The sequence below is a fragment of the Sturnira hondurensis genome, unplaced genomic scaffold, assembly GCF_014824575.4.
Source record: "Sturnira hondurensis isolate 20B ecotype Veracruz unplaced genomic scaffold, ASM1482457v3 Scaffold0002638, whole genome shotgun sequence".
NCBI lineage: Eukaryota > Metazoa > Chordata > Mammalia > Chiroptera > Phyllostomidae > Sturnira > Sturnira hondurensis.
The window spans coordinates 15,301,844-15,320,960 of NW_028075269.1; the positions used below are offsets into that span (position 1 = coordinate 15,301,844).

The 19,117-nt window shown below is 38.6% G+C and overlaps 1 protein-coding gene across 2 annotated transcripts in view; it reads right to left on the reverse strand.

Moving 5' to 3' along the window:
* LRRC4C (leucine rich repeat containing 4C) overlaps positions 1-19,117 on the reverse strand; it is a 170,704-nt gene that overhangs the window by 116,340 nt on the left and 35,247 nt on the right. Inside the window, exon 2 of one of the 2 annotated variants that reach the window (XM_037040534.1) lies at positions 5,311-5,391. The exons of the other annotated variant lie outside the window; for it this stretch is intronic. The gene's annotated coding sequence lies outside the window, so the exon portion shown is untranslated. The remainder of the gene's footprint in view (positions 1-5,310; positions 5,392-19,117) is intronic. 2 annotated transcript variants of the gene reach the window in all.

Genomic DNA, 19,117 nt, shown 5'->3' on the forward strand with positions numbered 1-19,117 from the left:
ATGGGATTTGGTTATGAAACATCTACGAGGTTTGGTTATCACCTGGAATTTGGAGTTGACAGCATGCCACCAGGGTCAAAATAAGAGTATCTAATATTGCCAACATGGGAGCATAAGAAGGAAAGATGGGGAATTAAAGAGGAATAAGCTCTGACAGAGCAAATGACAAAAGGACATAAAGTGACCAGTGAACAGCCACAGCTGAATGGAGTTTAAAAAAAAACTTGAGCAGCATGCAAAAGGATCCTAAGTTTATATAGCAGCACATGCCTCACCTTGTCCATCTGTGCTCTGAAGAGTTCCCTTTCAAGGGTGGGCAATGAATGAGATGAATCAGTGTTCTCGAATACTTTCTTGTGCCGGTAAGCCAGTCTCAGCCAACAGAGTCAATATCCGGTAAGAACAAACACCCCATAATGAATTCAAGTAGGGACTGTTCTACCCACTGTTTCCTAATATGTTCCTGATCAACTTTGAATTTTGAAATTACCATACCTCCTGACTGTGACTCCAGCCTTGTCCTTGGATAATGCCCTTTGATAATGACTAATGCTCTTTGGTTGTCCTCATTTCTATATACATTTTTAATATATTGTACTTATTTATTTTTAGAGAGAGGAAAAGGAAAGGAGAAAGGAGAGAAACATCAATGTGTGATTGTGTCTTGCACAACCCCTGCTGGGGACCTGGCCTGCAACCCAGGTATAAGCCTTCATTGGGAATTGAACCAGCAACCCTTTGGTTCGCAGGCCCTCCCTCAATTGACCGAGCTAGAGTAGCCAGGGTCATTTCTGTATACATTAAGTGAAAGGACCCCAATATAGAGCATGTTCCCACACAGCCCACAGTTAGGGGAAGGGAAGTAGAGGATATGGCTTAAGATACTTTTCATGAAAATGGCAAGTTGATAGCTGTGTCCTTCCTGAAGGGAAGCTTTGCTGCCACCTGGGGAAAGGCGTATGTGACCTTGAGTCTATATAGTGGTGAGTATGAGGTCATGTAGGAAGCCCCCAGGCAGCATTTAAAATGAGGGTGGCTAACCACGATGAGGCAGCCATGAGGTTTGAAAGGGGTAGAAGGGCCCCTACTGGCCTACCATGAGGTCTGGTGTGCAAGGAGGTGCCATGTGGTTCAGAGTGAGGAGATGCCACTCGGTTTTGGATTGAGAGCTAGAGGAAGAAAGAGAAGACCTGTTAGGAAACCTGCCCGGGAGAACATGGCAGCATGGCTGATGGGGTTGTGGGGACATGCCCAGTCAAGCATGGATTAATGGGAGACGCCTGGAATGCTGAACTTTGACTGGCGATGTTGGGCTGCAGATTTCTGGTTTTCTGAAAGACGGTACCTCTGATTGGCACTGGAATCATTGGCATGGCACCATTAGACTGCTTTGGCAAAGGGAGGTGGGACTGTGTGTCTGTGGGTATTAAAGGGAGTGGGACTTAATGGCAGAATTCCACCATTATTCTAAATCTCCATAACTTTAAAATAAATAATCTTTTTCCTTTTCATTAGACTCTGGCATTGGGAGTCACACTTCTTGGCGGTGGGCAATGAGACCCCACAGTTGTTCCAGGACAGCATAGCTGGGGTTCTGCAACAAGCTGAGCATCGGACTGCATTGACTTCTGTGTCTCCAAGTAATTGGCNCCAGTCAAGCATGGATTAATGGGAGACGCCTGGAATGCTGAACTTTGACTGGCGATGTTGGGCTGCAGATTTCTGGTTTTCTGAAAGACGGTACCTCTGATTGGCACTGGAATCATTGGCATGGCACCATTAGACTGCTTTGGCAAAGGGAGGTGGGACTGTGTGTCTGTGGGTATTAAAGGGAGTGGGACTTAATGGCAGAATTCCACCATTACTCTAAATCTCCATAACTTTAAAATAAACAATCTTTTTCCTTTTCATTAGACTCTGGCATTGGGAGTCACACTTCTTGGCGGTGGGCAATGAGACCCCACAGTTGAGACCCCTATCCTGTCCAGGCAATGGCACCAGTCAGAGAGTTTAGCAATCAAACGAGAGTCGCAGAATCACTTTTTAAAAGATGCCTAATACCAGCACATCAAAAAAGAAGAAATATAGCCCTGGCTGGTGTGGCTCAGTGGATTAAGTGCTGGCCTGTGAGTCAAAAGGTCGCTGGTTCGATTCCCAGTCCAGGGCACACGCTTGGGTTGCAAGCCAGGTCCCCAGTAAGGGGTAGAGAGGCAACCACACATTGATGTTTCCCTCTCTTTCTCCTCCTCTTCCCCTCTCTAAAAACACATAAATAAAATCTTTAAAACATAAATTAAATTTTTTTAAAAAGAAGAAGGAATATAAAAGCCTTCTCCTCTATGACCAACCAGCCCTCCTAAATAATCCATCATGGTAAAAAATGTATTCAAAAAGAAATTAAACCTTACATACGTTAGAGAAATAAACAAATACTTTATCACATTTGAGTGCCAGAGTTGTAATGAAAGAGAGCCTAATGAGTAAATGAGTTACTATGGAATATATTTTTAAGTTGATTTGGAATCATTTTTCTCTCTTCCCTCTCTGATTCGTGTACCTTCTGAAATGTTGTGTTTCATATGCTAAAGGGAGGTGGCTTCACACAAAAGGTGATCTTTTTCTCCTTCAGATTCCAGGGAACTAGACCAAATGAGAAAAACTGTGGTTTGTCAGAAGCTGCAGCTGAAACGCCACCTTTACGAGGCCTCCTTGCCACCAAGCATCCCACACAAACTCTAACCTTTAGCCTGAATCCAAAGGAAGATATTTTCATCTCAACACTGTGTTAGCCCTGGCTGGTGTAGCTCAGTGGTTGAGCGCGGGTCTGCGAACCAGGCGATCGCGGTTTGATTCCCAGTCAGGGCACATGCCTGGGTTGCAGGCCAGTTCCCAGCAGACTCACGAGAGGCAACCATACATTGATGCTTTTATTCCTCTCTCCTTCCCTTCCCCTCTAAAGATAAATAAATACAAATCTTAAAAAAACAACAACAACCACTGTGTTAGCTGAATTGCGCCAATCTGTGTCTCTTTGCTTTTGCTTTCCTTTGTAAATTTACAATAGCCCACTTTGCCTTAAGCTGTCTTCTGGCCTCCATGTACAAAGGACCACATTCTAAATTCTCCTGCATGGATGACATCTTCCTAACTCCCCTCCCAGCAGAACTAATTTCTATTTCTATCAGATCTCTAACATGTTATTCCAGATCTAGTAGGTTTTTAAAGCCCAAACTGCCTTGTATTTGGCTATGATGCCGGTATCCTTTAAAAGTGACCTGAGAACATTTGGAAACTACTTTAATGATCCTTACGAATCTCCCAGTGCTTAGTCCACTATTTTGTAACCTAGCACTTAGTGCGCGTGTGTGTGTTGAATTGAATTGAAATTATAAAAAAAGAGGAAACATCTCACGTGGTTTCTTCCTGTTCATATTTATACTAGGAAAGTGAGCTATCCAAGTCAATGTAAATATGCAAAGTGCCAAGGGGAGTTAAGACAACCAATCATATGTCTAAAATTCTTAGGACAAGATGCAAAATCTCTATTCGTAAAACTGTAAAAGGAACAAGAAATAACTCAACAGTTGTCTTCATAATGTGTTTGTTCCCTAGGTCTTGTTCATTTCTAATTCTGTTGTATATAAACCCCTCTCTTGTTGCCACCTTTCAGCCAGAAGCTCCCACCAATGGAAACAGAATGCTTTTGCAACACTTAATAATAAAACCAGAAAGCACAGAAAGTTTATTATGTGATAAGGAAGAGGGGCAGACATAATTGGTCTGGGTGGTATTCCTTGATATATGCGTCCCAACAAATATGTGGACAAATTGATTCCTTCCCTGGAAAGATACTTAGTTGACTTTTGGTTATATTGGTTCATCTGAGGACATAAGAATTTATACCTAAAATGTTGGAAACCAGCAGCATCGATGTCACTTGGGAGCTTTTTAGAAATGCAGACCACCCCAAATCTACTGAATCAGAATTTGCATTTTAACAATATCCAGAGCACGGATATTGAATATTCTAGCAGCAATATTTCATTTGCATCCCAGTAGTCTCTTTGCTCTAAGCTGTGATTTTATTGGAAAATTACTGTATTTTCTTCTCACACCCTCTCCTTCTCTACCCCTCACTGTTTCCTATACACCTATCCATTTGCTTTAATAGGCAGTGTATAAAGGTTCCTGTTATTTTTTAGACTACACATTTCTTTCATATGCATTATCTCATTTGATCCTTTTGATATCTTTGTAAACATCATCACACATAACTTGTCAAGTGTCATTTAGGTAATAAATGTCTGAGAATTTTCATTCCCAGTGGTGTAAAGAGGCTTCTTCTTGCACACAGTGAAAAGGCTTCTTCCTGTAACCAATGAACTCCCAAACCTCAGAATTCTCTGCATTATAAACTGGACTTCAAAAAAATTAAATTCGCATGCTTAATAAGGAAAATGGATATTAATACTTGTAAGTCAGAGTTTCACAAGACTATAAAGATTTACATCTGATGAATTTAAGTAAATAAGATACTAAGTTCCTTGCTCCCACTAAATGCCTCTCCAACTTCAAGGAGACAATTACTTGAAACCCCAAGTTCAAGTTACCCTTGACTCCTTTGCCCTCACAATCCAGCTCACCCCATACAGAGAGAGACCCTAAACAAGCACATGCTTGATGAAAGCTGTGACAGCTGCCATTATGTAATGGATTTGCTGCCAGTTTGTCTAAAATGTGCCTGCTGAAGGAATGAGAGGGAAAAAAAATCCAACCCTTGTTTAAAAGCAATGGAGTTTTCAACTAAGTAAAATCAACGTGGGCAGGTCTATCCTATACTGCAGTCCTTCTCCAGAATCTTTACTCATTCATGAGACCTGAACTTTCCATCAATGAGTAGAACAACATAAGGCAATGAACAATAATGAGGCATTTACTATAGTTTTTATTTAAAAATCATTTGTATTGTTAGGATATAATATAGTAAATTATCAACCATAGTCAAAACCGAGTGTGTTTTCAAAATCTTTAAATCTATGCCATAGGCAGAGGTATATGTACACAATGCAAAATTATTCATGAGAACTTTAGTCTTCATCAAAATGCTGGAATATGATTATTTAGGGAGATAAATGCATTATTTTCAGAAAAAACTTCTTGGTGATTACAAAATGCAAATTGCACTGGAAATTAAGAATCCAAAATTAAATATTAGAATACAAAGGAATTTTAGAGAGATTGTGTAGACCTATCTCTCATTTCCATTTTATAGATTGGAAAAAGAAGCCAAAAAGAGGCCACACAACTTACCGAAGTTTCCACTGTTGTCTGCCACTGACTAGCTGAGTGACTGTGGGCAAATCCCTTCTCTCTCAGCCTCAGTTTCTTGATCTGCAAAATGAGGTGATTGGACTAGATGACACAAGATTCCATAGAGCCTGAAAATGTCATTATTCTGCATAAGTAGGAGCCATATCCTAGAACGTTCTTCCAAAGCAACATACAAAAAGATGGAAAGACATACAACTGGCACTTGGCACAACTGGTGTTCCAGCTTGTTGATACTGTACCTGAACTTGAGAATTCACAACTGCATAGGTCAATGATACCCACCACAGACAAGCAAAGCAGAGAGAATAGCCATTGGCATACTCTTTGCTTCAACTGAGTATCAGTCCAGAGTGATGGTCAGTCTTCTCCTCCCTCTCCTGAGAGGACCTGGTGACTTCCTCCACCGGGGCTGTGCCTCAGGCATTTCTCCTGGGGCTTCACTGGAGCCCTGGGAGTCAGGCCAGCCCCTGACCTAACCCTAGACAAAGGTTCATTTCATCCTAGAAGACTGCCTGCCTGGACAAGTCATTCAAAATCAACCTTAAAGGCAACTCTAGGCTAGAGGGAGCTGCCTATTTTAGCACCTTTTGATTAGCTGTCTGGCCTTGTCTGTAGTGGAAACTTTATAGTTTATTACAATTTTTAGGTTAATAAACAAAGAGTTGGTATACTTAGGAAAAAAGGAGGATTCCACCTGGAAACGGAGGAGCTGTTATGATCATTACTCAAACTTCAACTGCATTTACTTATCACTCTTATAAAGGGTGGTATCTTTCAAATGGCTTCTGTTTATTTATTGTAAATGTTTCCATCCCTCTCTTTCTCATCTCTCATTATTACTATTTTCTAATGAGCAATCAGAAAGTCCAGCAGTTGTTTAGGTTTTTAATTGGATATTTAAGTATGTGATTCAGCAAGGCAGAACCCAGATTTCATGTATGTACAAGTGGACACCGCCAATGCCCTTATCCATTAAGTTAATAATTAAACCAGAATTCAGTTAGTTGGGATTCATTTTAATAATATATACAGGTGAACCTGAAGAATTGTATCCTTTTGGCTGTACATATTTGAGGAAAACGAGTATCTACACCTACACAATTGTATATAAAATCTGATCAACCAAGAGGAGAAAAATTCTACAAATAATGTCTGATCCAGTAACGAATATGTTATTATTAGTACTATCATTACTATCATCTATATAGAGTGCTTTTTATGTGTTAGGCATGCTCCTAAACAGTTTACATAACTGCACAGTTTTAACCTCACAGAAACACTGTAACATTAACCCCAAAGGAAGGCCTGGGGAGATGGAAGAGAGCCACACAGTGGCCTCGAAGAAGAAATAGGTTGCTGAAAAACAACAGTCATAAAGTTTTAATAGGCTCTATTAGGCAAAACCAAGAATGGAAGGTACAGGGAAACCCAGTTTGTTTCAACTGCTCTATGGGAATGAGCAGCAGATATTCCAAACCTGCAGGGCGCATGGTCAGTGCCAAAGGTGCGCAGTAACAGGACTCTGTGACCAGCTCTGGGGGACGCTGTAGAAAGAGATCCTGGCAATGGGGGAAAGTACCGGAGAGGCTCTAAGGATCTGCCAGTCCTGAAGTTCTAGACAAAAGCAGTATGGTGAACATGGAGTGTGTAATGAACCAGTCAAGACACAGATGGACAATCTTAGAGAAAATGGCATTTGCGTATGTCTCTCTTACAGCACTCATTTTATCCTACTGGTGTGATATCTATGCGTCTTTTTATCTTCATGCCAATTAGGTTGCAAGTTCAGTGAATCTTGACTCCTCACATACTATTAACCTTGGGAAAGGTGTTCGTTTTCCTTTCTTATAATAATGAAACCTATTCCAGAGGAGGTCATGAGGAATACATGAGTTTGTATATTTAAATCATTGACGGGCACTAGTAACCAACAAATAAAATTAAATAGGCCTCTTCATTATTACTATTTGTACTACTATTATTTACTATTGTATTGTTGCGGTTGCTAAGCCATAGATGAATGGCTCAGACTTAGTCACTTTGATTTTATAGTGTTTTAATAAACACCAATCAGTAGTGATCTCAACATTCTAACAGACCAAACAAAGCACAAAATTTTATCTGCCATATAAATTGTCTGGGGAGAGGGCAACAAATCCAAATCACCTTCAGTGAATGAAGTTCAATAACATGTTTTCAAAGGTCTGCTCTCTCAACTAGAAAGAATATGAAGTGAGGAAAAGAAAACAAATAAATATATTTGATTCCAGTATGTTAAAAACTATTACTCTTTAAAGCTCATTGCACGCATGACAGATTAATATACATCTTTCTCTGTAGTAAAGAAACTATTATATTCCTTTGAAGTTAATCAATGTTGCCTCCAATATTCTCATAAAATTAATGTCAAGTTCATTTGAATGTGGCTTCTGCAAGTGTAGGACCTCTTGTCCAGTTCTTCTATGAAAATGCAATAGCAAGGTGGGTTTGGAATGGTAGGTGTACAAACTGCTTTGAGATAAGCAAAATTCCACACTGTGATTTACACTAAACATTTTCAAACAATTTTAGCAGTAGAGCTCTTTATTTATAAAGAATATCTTAGGTCCCATATAAGTGAAAGCATGTACATAAGAGTTGCTATGTGTCACAGCATTTTAAAAGCTAGTTGGGAATGTACCAAGTACATAAAGAGTTATAGTAATTGGTAGAATGTAGCTAACACCATAAGGAAGCAAGAGAATTTGGAAGGTTAATTTAATAATTTCCTAGCCATACTAAAAAAAAAAAAGGCTGTATCTGTTAACCAATCACCCAATCTGTATTTATCATGTAGCATGCGCAGAGAACTAGAAATGTGATTAGAAAGATACAAGAAGAGCTAAAAGTTGACAATCTATTACAGTAGCTGGCGGAGATGTACAAACAAGAAATTCATTCTAAAGAGTCAGGACAGCCCTGGATGCTGTGGCTCAGTGGATGGAGCGCCAGCCTGTGAACCAAAAGCTTGTCATCTTGATTCCCTGTCAGGGAGCTCGCCTGGGTGGCAGGCCAGGTCCCTTGCTGGGGGGCGTGCAAGAGGCAACTGATAGATGTATCTCTTGCACATCCATGTTTCTCTTCCCTCTCTTCCCCTCTCTCTAAAAAGAAATAAAATACACATTTTTAAATTCATGACAATATTCAAGTGCTAAGTATAATGCAGCCATTCATATGTTAGAGAGATTATTAAAAAATAAATTTCAGGGTGGGCTGACTTTTAAGTGGGCTTTGAGGAAGAGGTAGAATTTGACCTTAATCTATGAATTCCTACCATTGATATTATACTAGAGATATTGGTGTAGTCCATTGCAACTGGATTTCCTAACACATGCTTTTGGAATAACTACACTTCTTCCAATGAACAGCTTATGAACAATTTGCCCGATGTTACATGATAATATCAATAGGCCCCTAAAGACTCATCTAGCACTTGGGCAGTTTATTCTTCAGCTTTTTTATCTGTAACTTTTGTTGCAACATTCCTGTTTTTTTCTCTATTAACTCATTACGCTTTTTAGAAGTGACCAGATCTTCATCAATCTTGGCATATCCTGAGGCCGCCTAAGAAGGACACCAGTGCTCTCTCTTTCACGGTCCCCTTACTTTTCACCTAAGTCAAAGTTGCCTCTCCCTCCCCTGAACAATGTAATAAACTGTACATTTCACTTGCAACATCTTTCGGCTCTTTGACCTTTTACATATATTACTATATTATGAATAAATAAATAAATACATCTTTCTCATCTATAATAGAAGCCCAAGGCAACAAGAAGCATAGCTAGGAGATAAATGTAGTCCTGCAACAAAAAGGTGTATAATACACAGTCACTGCTGTAATTCCGTTGCACTGCAAAGGCCCACATACGTTACAGATACACTAGCTCATAAGTAGGTGTTGACAGCTTACAACGTGTTACTTCTGAGGCTTTGTAGCCTTACCCCCTAGGGTAAAAAAGAAAAAGAAAGAAGCGAAAATAATGAAAAGCACAACACCTAACAGTAGTAGGATACCCATATTCTAGTCCCAAATGCTCCACTAATTAGCTGTGCCGCCTTGGAGTGGGTGTCAATCTACTCAGTCTTCGGTTTCTCCATATGTGACCCAGCGGAATTGTCTGAGATGCCACGAATACTCATTCCTTCAGACCTTTAAGTAACACAAGCATCAACCAGGAGCACACAAAGTAAAATTACATTGATTTGGTTTGGATTGTGTAGTGGCAATACGGGAGTGAAGTGAGGCAGAGTATTCTTTAGTGTAGTTGCCTCAATTTGTTTTTTTTTTTTCCTGTATGAAATCTCTCCATAAGACTTTCATTATGCAATGCAATACCTCTTTTTCCCCTCTCTCACTCCCTCCCCCTCCCTCTCTTTCTTTCTTGTCTCTTTTTCTATTGCCCACTCTCAAAACTGGAAGCAATGTTTTACCAATTAAATTTTACAACGTGTAATTATTCCATTCCATTCCATTCCATTCCATTCCATTCCATTCCATTCCATTCCATTCTATTCTATTCCATTCCATTCCATTCCATTCCATTCCATTCCATTCCATTCTATTCTATTCTATTCTATTCTATTCTATTCTATTCCATTCTATTCCATTGCATTCCATTCTATTCCACTTCACTCTCCAGCCCATTCCCTTCCACTCCACTACATTACATTCTGCTGTATCTTTTCCTATATTATTTTTCCTTATTCTATCTTATTTTATTCGATTTCATTTGAAGCTACAGCACTTCATTTTTAAAAAATTACAGATTTGCTGACCAATCAAATCAATTTTGTCACCCTTGCTGGCTACATGAATTCGATTGCATTTAACCTATATTAAGGGTTATTTTTCTCATTTGTTGAATGTGGATAATAAAACTATCTTTTTATAGGGCTTGTTTTCATTATTAAGTAAAATACTACTTCTACCCTTCACTGTGTTTGGAGCTTAGCATTCACTATAGACACTATTTTTATAGATACTATTTTAACTATTTCAATTACTCTGTTATTATAAATTTTATTTTAGAGTATGAAGATTGTTCTTTTATACTAAAATTCTAATAAACATGACATAGATTTATTTATTTTTAGAAAGATGAGAAGGGAGTGAGAAAGAGAGGGAGAGAGACATCAATGTGTGGTTGCCCCTAATGTGCGCCCCCTCATGGCGACCTGGCCCACAACCCGGGCATTTGCACTGACTGGGAATCAAACTGCTGATGCTCAGGTTCACAGGCCAGCACTCAATCCACTGAGCCACACCAGCCAAGGTATAACATAGATTATTAAGTAAGGAAATTTCTAACTTTTTAATCAATTGTTAGGGAAAAGAGGAAAAGACAATGAAAGAATCGGCAAACCTTTTTTTGAGACCTCAAATACTCAATATGACTTTGTATTTGGTTACTCTGCAGACTTTTGATTTAGTACTTAATCTCCATGGTAATTAAGGCATGTGAAAAATGATACATTGACATTTAATTGGGATGCTTCTTTGAAGTGATATATATGACAGATTCATTTTTCTAACTTAACTGTGATGAAAGTAATCTCATCGCCTACTAATAGGAGAAATATGAACAGAAGCATGTGGTTTCCTTCACCCTTAATGTTTGTACCAGAATGAAAGATGCTAACTAAAAAAATTCTGAAATATATCTTCTGATAGTTTAATTGTTCTAGTTTGAACCCTCAAATCACTTTCTATATAGGAGGTTATAAGTAGAAGTATCATACTTTCATTTCCATCTTTTTTAGACTATAGGTCTCAATTCTTTAAGAGTAAAATACACTATTCAATGAAATTTTAAATAAAATATAAACATTAGAAATAAAAGGTGTATATGTGATACATATGTGTGTATATATAAATATATAAATATATATATATATATATATATATAAAATTTATACTAATCAAAAGCAGAAAATACTTTGTTTACTATTCCTGCCATGGCCTATCAGAAATCTGGGCAGGTTCAAACACACAGCTAGAGGAATAATACCAACTGCTCAGTAGGGGATAAAGTGATTTCCACAGGTGGAGTTTCTGGTTGTCTTTTAATCACTCAAGAGATGAATTTTGCCCTGGCTGGTGTGGCTCAGTGGACTGAGCGCGGGCCTGTGAACCAAACAATGGCAGTTCAATTCCTAGTCAGGGCACATGCCTGGGTTACAGGCCAGTTCCCAGCAGAGGACACACAAGAGGCAACCATACATTGATATATCTCTACATTCTCTTACCCTCTAGAGATAAATAAATAAAATCTTTAAGAAAAGTGATGAACTTTTCTTTAATGTACACTAATCTTGCTTGCTTTTGAACCACCCCCACCCCCAGTCCTATAACTCTTTCCTCTTCTCTTCTCTCTTTTCCTTCTTTCTCCTCTAAGTTAAATATGAACCTTTTTAATTCACCATGCTTGCCATCAACATCAACATTTCAAAAGACATCTTCAGTGTATCCATTGAGTGTACCACACTTGTTTACTTTTGTTAACTGAGTGGTTCTTAACCTCATTGTCTGCCCACAACACTTCACATTTTCCCATCATGAAGTTGTCCTTGGAAATGTCTTTCCTGCCAACTGGGAAGGCCAGAATCTTGCTTATAGGGTCTCCCAAAACACAGGAGTGGTCTTTAAACAAATTCCCATGCTGTGGGACCACAATGGAGGACATGAAGAGAACTAACATTGATGCCTAATTACATGCCAGTCCAAAACAGCATGGTATTTAATCTTCAAACAATCCTATAGTACACAATCCTATACCCATTTAAAGAAGAAGAAAATGGAAGCAAAAGGAGATTCTATCACTTATCAAAAGCCACACAATGAGTACGCTCTTGAGATGGGACTGACAGTAGAGAGTCTGTCTGTACTTTGGGCACAGCACAGAACCATGAGCAGTATTAAGAAATAAATACTGACTTACTCCTTGTTTTATTTGCTTGTTAATTTGCTTATTTGTTTTTCCTGTCAGAGAGCCTGCTGGAAGTCTTAATATTCTGGGTTGTTCAGATATGGGGGTTATGTTTTCTCCCAAATGGCTCTAAGCTGTGTAAAGTCCTTTCCTGGAATTACAGCTGTAGAAGGGTCTGGAAGAGAGGAAGCATTCACGATTTGTAGACATACAGACTGCACTGTGGGAAAACTGCAGCCAAGGAGCTAGGAAAGCTTCCTCCTGCTAGCAGAACATGATTTTCTGTCTCTTAGAAAGTTTTTATATAGTATACAGTTTAAAATACATATTAGAAAAAAGCTCCCACACATTGTTGGGTTACTAACCTAATTTGTATACAACCTCAGTAGTGACTGCCTACATTAAAAGCCTTGTGGCAGGAATAGTTTTCTACGTTTCACTCATCTTTGAACTTCTACCCAGAATGTTCTCTCCTTCCCATCCTCACCCAGTTACATGGGGCTCATGCTTCTTGGCCAAGCCCCGATGCCACTGTCTGCGCACAGGTTTTCAACACTTCGCCACTTCTAGTTTTCCTTATTTCAGGCACTGCGGCACTTGGATGGGGTTCCTAAAATAGCACTTATCACAATACATTATACAGGGTGGGGCAGAAGTAATGCCTACTTGAGTGTGCTTGGTAGGGTAATAATATGGGTGCAATAGTTTATAGTTTTAATTTGAACATTTCCCCTAGAATGCCATATGGTATGCTTGAGTGTGATATCTTTATGTTACAGAATTACAAGTTTATGATTTTGTAATAGAAGACTTTGTCATAAAAAAGGGATGTTACTAGTGCAGGACCCAGTATGTCTCTCAGCCTATGGACAAGGTTTTTCAACATCAGCACTACTGATTTTGGGGGGGCGGGGTATATAATTGTTTTACCAGAGCTGTCCTGTGCATTAGTAGCATCTCTACTCACTGGATGCCAGTAGCATCACCCCTTCCACTATGACAACCAACTATGACATCAGATACTGTCAAGTGTCCCCAGACAGGAGGGCCCAGCTCACAACCACTGGTTTAGATCACGGGAACCACAGAGAAGTGACAGCTTCCTTCCATCCCGTATGCCCAAGAGTATTGGCCCCACAGCAGTTACTAAACCCTTTGGTTGGAACTAAAATAGCCTCATCCTTTAATAACTATATACTGTATTATAAGATGCACTAAATTCACACTTTATAAGTGAAACTAAAGTGACTGCTAAATTATACTCTGGATTCTAAGAGAAATCAAAAGTCATTGGATGTCAGAGTAAAGAAAAATATACTATTTTTGCTGTGTTTAAGATGGCAAAAAATCAAGTTATATATCATTATATATTGTGTTGGCCAAAAAGTTTCCATTTTTCCATAAAATAAAATAAACATTTTTCATTTTCACCAATAACATTATTGATTTGAATATGTTGAGTATGTCAACTATCTCCTGCATGATATAATATTGATTGTTCCCAGTTAATGTCTCGATTTATTTGTGAGACAAAGCTATCAATCTCAATTGGTCTACTTGACTGTGGAGTATCTTCCAGCAAGAAATCTCCAGAATGAAACTTCACAAACCACTTTGGGCACGTTCAGTCAGTCACAGTACCTTCTCCATACACTGTACAAATCTTTTTTTGTGTTTTAACTGTTTTTACCTTTCTTGAAATAATAAAGCATAATGTGCCAAAAATGCTCTGTATTTCTTCCATCTTCAATATTAAAATGGCTACACAAAAATTCACCAATTTTGATAAGCTTTTTTTTAAAATTCATGTTGATATGACAGCTGTCACAATACACTCTATCAAAATTGTTTTGGATGACGTTAAAGACAACTAAGAGCTATGGAAAAAATCCAGTGAACTTTTTGGCCAACACAATATATATGAAATATATTGTATATATGTGTATATGAATACACATAGATACATAATGACCTTTGCTGGAAAATGCATTCAGAAAACTAAATGAAAATAATGCAATATTTCTAAATAGACCATCTTAAAATGTTCTGCTCACCAAAATATGCAGTGAATCTCTGGCTTTTATTTTCCTCAAAGACTCATTCATGAAAAAAGTAATGCTTATTTTGAAATTTTAAAATCAGAGGTACTTAATTCAATTCAGAAGCAGGGACAGTACGATATTGCCTGTCAGGCTGCTACAACACTCATCTCTTCCCAATCTAGTGCAGAACGACTGAAAGGCATCTAACCTGGCTGATTTCTGCAGACTGGTTGACCATTTGTTTGAACTGATAACTAGAACCATTGTGATTTTAATACCAACTTGTGATGAAAGACTTCTCCTCACCTCAGAAGTGAACTGGCCCTGCATATCTTCAGTTATTTCCTGAGCTGAGGTTTTAATTAAAATGTTAAAAGTGAGACAGATTTGTCTTTTCAGGCTCAGCTACTTTCAAATCCATGAAAATCTGTCATTCTCACTGGGATACTATAAGCAGTAGCAGTGTGCATTTAATAAGTCTAAAAGATTTTTTCAAGAAAGGAGTCCAAAGGAAAAACCAGCTCTTCCTCAACAGTCAGAAAGGAGGTCGCTCAGAACCAATATGCGTGATCTAGAAATTATAGAAGACCGTAATTTCAGTGACCCCGTTTTATTGGTTGCCTCTTTTTGGGTTTTGCTTCATTAATTATACTTTATCATTATACTACCATGAGAAAGCAATTATTCTTGCTCCTATAAAGAGGAAGTCATTAAATACCAAGATAACCAAGAAATTATGTGGTATCATTTAACGTCTCAGTGGGTGAAGAAAGTTTGCTCCAAGATTCTCCTCTGACAACAAACAGCAAGCATCTCAGAGCACGGAGCGGATTCTTTTCCACCCATTCCTCCTCTAAACGTGAGCCACACTCAGGTACATGCCAACAACCAGAGATATTTCCAATCTTCCACACGCCATCCCTCCCTGCCCTGCCCTCAGCCCCGGGCCCAAAGGCGTGCAGAATGAAAACAAAAGTAACTGAGTTGCACAGAAATATGCATTTGTAGAACAGTTCCATTCAGAGACTGAGGGGCCTGTACACCTGAGATAAGAAAGAAACAAAAAAAATCACTTTCACCTCCTCCCTTTACACCAATAGGTGTCCTTTCAACTGACTTCAGTTGAAAGGAATTGCTGGGTGCCAGTAAGTTATGTTAATTTAAAAGAGCTTAAGTCACGACTGATACAGATTTTGGCCCTTAGGATGCTTTGACACACCAGTCCTGTGTTGCTGTTCTCCTGTAGCAGTTCGTGACACAGCAGAAAGGACATGCTAACCTTGGCCCTCTGTATCAACACGTGCATGGTGGAAGTTCCCTGTTGGAGGTTAAGGTTAGGAGGTATCTTAGGCATCTGGACATTGCTCCTAATCAGCCACATGGACTCAGTTTCCCTGAGCTTCAATGAATCATTTATAATTATATTCAACCTATTATCTTTCTATACCTATCGATCACCCCTCTGACTATCATCTCTAGGTAATCTGTCTTTATCATGGACTCTAAAGACAAATAGAAAGAGACAGGTGAAGAAATCACTCGTTAACTCACAAAACATAATCACTTCCTTGTGATGGTGGTGTTACTGCCAATCAGTTCAAGCAATCATGTACACACACACACACACACACACACACAGCACCCCCAGTGATCTTGCCACACACTGCATAGCTCCAGGTCAGCACAGAAAGACTCCATTTTATCCTGACAGGATGTGAACAGGTCAAGAATTGACTTAGGGTTCCAAGAGAAGGCAAAACATAAAAAGCCCTTTCTAAAAATATTTACCACATTTTGCTTTTAAACATGATTTCTGTGTGGTGCAGAGATGGTTTGAAACCCAGAGGATGGCAAAGATAAAATGGCTCAGCTTATAAATGCGGACCTAGGATCGATTCTACTCGTCCCTATGACCCTTAATACACAGAATAAAAAACTCCCTTACTGTCAGAGTGAAGAAGGTATCAGAAATAAAAGTAAAGCAATCAAAAGCTTTATGCAATTCATATATTAAAATATATGGCATGTTCTGTGTTTATTTACATAAATAATATGTTTGCCAAAGCACTTTTATATAGATCTGTCACTAGACAAAACATCAGTACTTCTTTTTCATAAATAGGAAATTTTAGACTCATCTCTCCATACCTTAAGTGCCTCTTTGCTACGAAATGAAGTATTTGCATAAACACATTAATGGTGTCTGGATGAAATATTAGAGATGTCTGAGACACTGGAGAGAAAAAAATTGGGCTCAGACAAATTTCACCTAATCCTCAAATGTAAAAAATGCCACTTGGCATGTATACAGATGGTGGCAATTTCTAAATATCATGTTTGTGGTTGTAGAAGCATTCTGTGCTTAATTCCAAAGTTATCATTCACCTAGATTCTCAATCTATACTTTCATGGTCAATTATATAAAGCTACTTCTGGACTAAATAATTCAATAGTTCAAAAGATTTTATGTCTCTAGAATATGTTTGATTTTATAAAGACAAAATTAGAAACCAGAGATATACCAGAACTCCCCAAAACAATTTCCTATTGTTTGTTTATACGCTTGCTTACTAGGTATCGTGGGCCAAATATCAAGCAAAGAAGTAGATTGGTGTGTATGTTTGTATAGAATCAGACAAACCTTATTTTGCATCCCAGCTACGATACTTTCTAGGTGAGAGACCTGTGACTTGTTCCTTAATCTCTAAAAGTCTCAGTTTTCTTACCTATAAAATGAGAATGACAGTAACAGTCTCATCAATTTCATAAATTTTACTTCTAAAACAGTTCAGAGGCTTTCACTCAGAGTCCATTTATTCATTTCTTAAGGGTGAGTCTAGTATCTGTGAACGCACAAGTTCCTAGTACTACCGCTAGTCAACATCAACTTTGAGATGTATGTCTCTTTTAGTTAGGATATTGTTTGAACCTACACACACATTCTGAAGAGAGAGATCTAAGAAATAATGATGCAGAATTGCTATGAAAGGTATCTGGGCATCTAGAGACAAGGGTAAATTTGTGATTAGGGCAGAACACAGTCCAACTCATGGTAGAATAATCCCTGCGTTGGAATAACAGTCATGGGTTCAATACCAAGATCACCACCAACTGTTAGAATCATGTTGAACAGGTGACTTACTGTCTAAGCCTCCGCTTTTGGTACCTGGAACTGATGGTAATGAGAAATGCCCTATGTGGTTGTGAGGAGTCTTAGGGAGGAGTTATGCACAGGAGATCTTGATGGGCTTCACAGTGTGGATTCTTTCATTTCTTTCATTGCCCTACACATAACCCAAACCCAGGACCTTGACCCCTGCAAACCAAGACGCGCCCAGCACAAAACTGTGTCTAGAAAAGAACAGATACTTTTAAGTCATTACATACACTCATGAATCAATGAATCAATGAATAAATGAACCAATAAAATATTTAAAATAACCCATCAATTAACTATGTAATTATCACTCCTGAGTCCTTATAAATCATGAAGGAAGATACAATACTTCTTTATCATAATTTTTTACTGAATACTAAATAATGAAGTATTCATGACCGCAGATGGAGATTCTATCTTATCCTTAGAGCCAGGATCTGAATTTAGCAAGCACAAAGATCAGGTCAAGAAATGTGTTCTAGGTACCCAGGCAGAAGTTAAGGAGTCATTTTCTTCAGACCAGTGCTTTAGCTTCAGCCACAGTTATTTATTTCCTTTTATAGGAGGAATTCATTTATGTCTTCAGGGGACAAATGTATCAAGCCATTGGGTGTTTCTGCCAATCACCTCCTGCCAAAGCCCTTATGTTTTATTTCATTAGTGTAGGCACTTTCCATTAATTTGGACACTATTTAAGAGTGTTATTTCTGAGGGACATTGTTTTTTGGCTCTTCTATTGTGAAGGGCTATTTAATACATTACTGCAATGAGTTGACCCCTTGCCAAGGAAAAAAACAGTGGCCACCCAATTCTAATCAGTTTCTAACAATATAATTCTAATGCTAGGTCTAATGATATGTTTATTGTGCTATCACTCAAATCAAGAGAAACATGTAGACAAATTCTATTGGATGAATACTGAAGACTAAACAAAATGTATCATGCAGGTGTCTTTCCTTCCTTCCTTCCTTCCTTCCTTCCTTCGTTTTCATCACAAAAGTAAGAACATAAGAGTATTTTGCTAGATGCCCAGCATGATAGATACTGTTCATGCCCAAATGCAGACCTCCTTACCCCCACCCTTTCTAGTTCCCCAGTAAACCCCAGGTTTATTCGGATGCTTATCCTCATTCATGCAGCTCTTCAGGCAGCCTCAAAGAATGCATCCTGACTTATCAGAGGTAATTATGGTTGCCTCATTTCCTTTGCTACTGATAGCTTTGAACATACAAGTCTAGCCAATAAAACATAAAGAAAGGAGGCTTAATGAAGATTTCCAGGGAAGTTTTCCTTAGTCTTAAAAGACTCAAGGAAGAGACAAACTCTTTTGTTCTGGCCTGTGTCATTTCCAGATATGATGCCTATGACTGTCATAACCTCTTTCGGCCAAAAGGCAGTTTGACTAAAGATAAAGGTGACAAGTGAAGAAGAGTGGAGAAAAATGATGGAAAGATGTGTGTCCTTGATACTGCTGTTGAACCAGCGAGGGAAACAGAAGCAGTCTCCCTCTGAACTTCTTGTTCTATGGAAAATAAATCCCCTTCCATTTTAAAAGCCAGAAGAGATACCTATTGTTAAGGCAGGCCCTGGGTAGGACATCAACAGATATATTTTGTATTAAA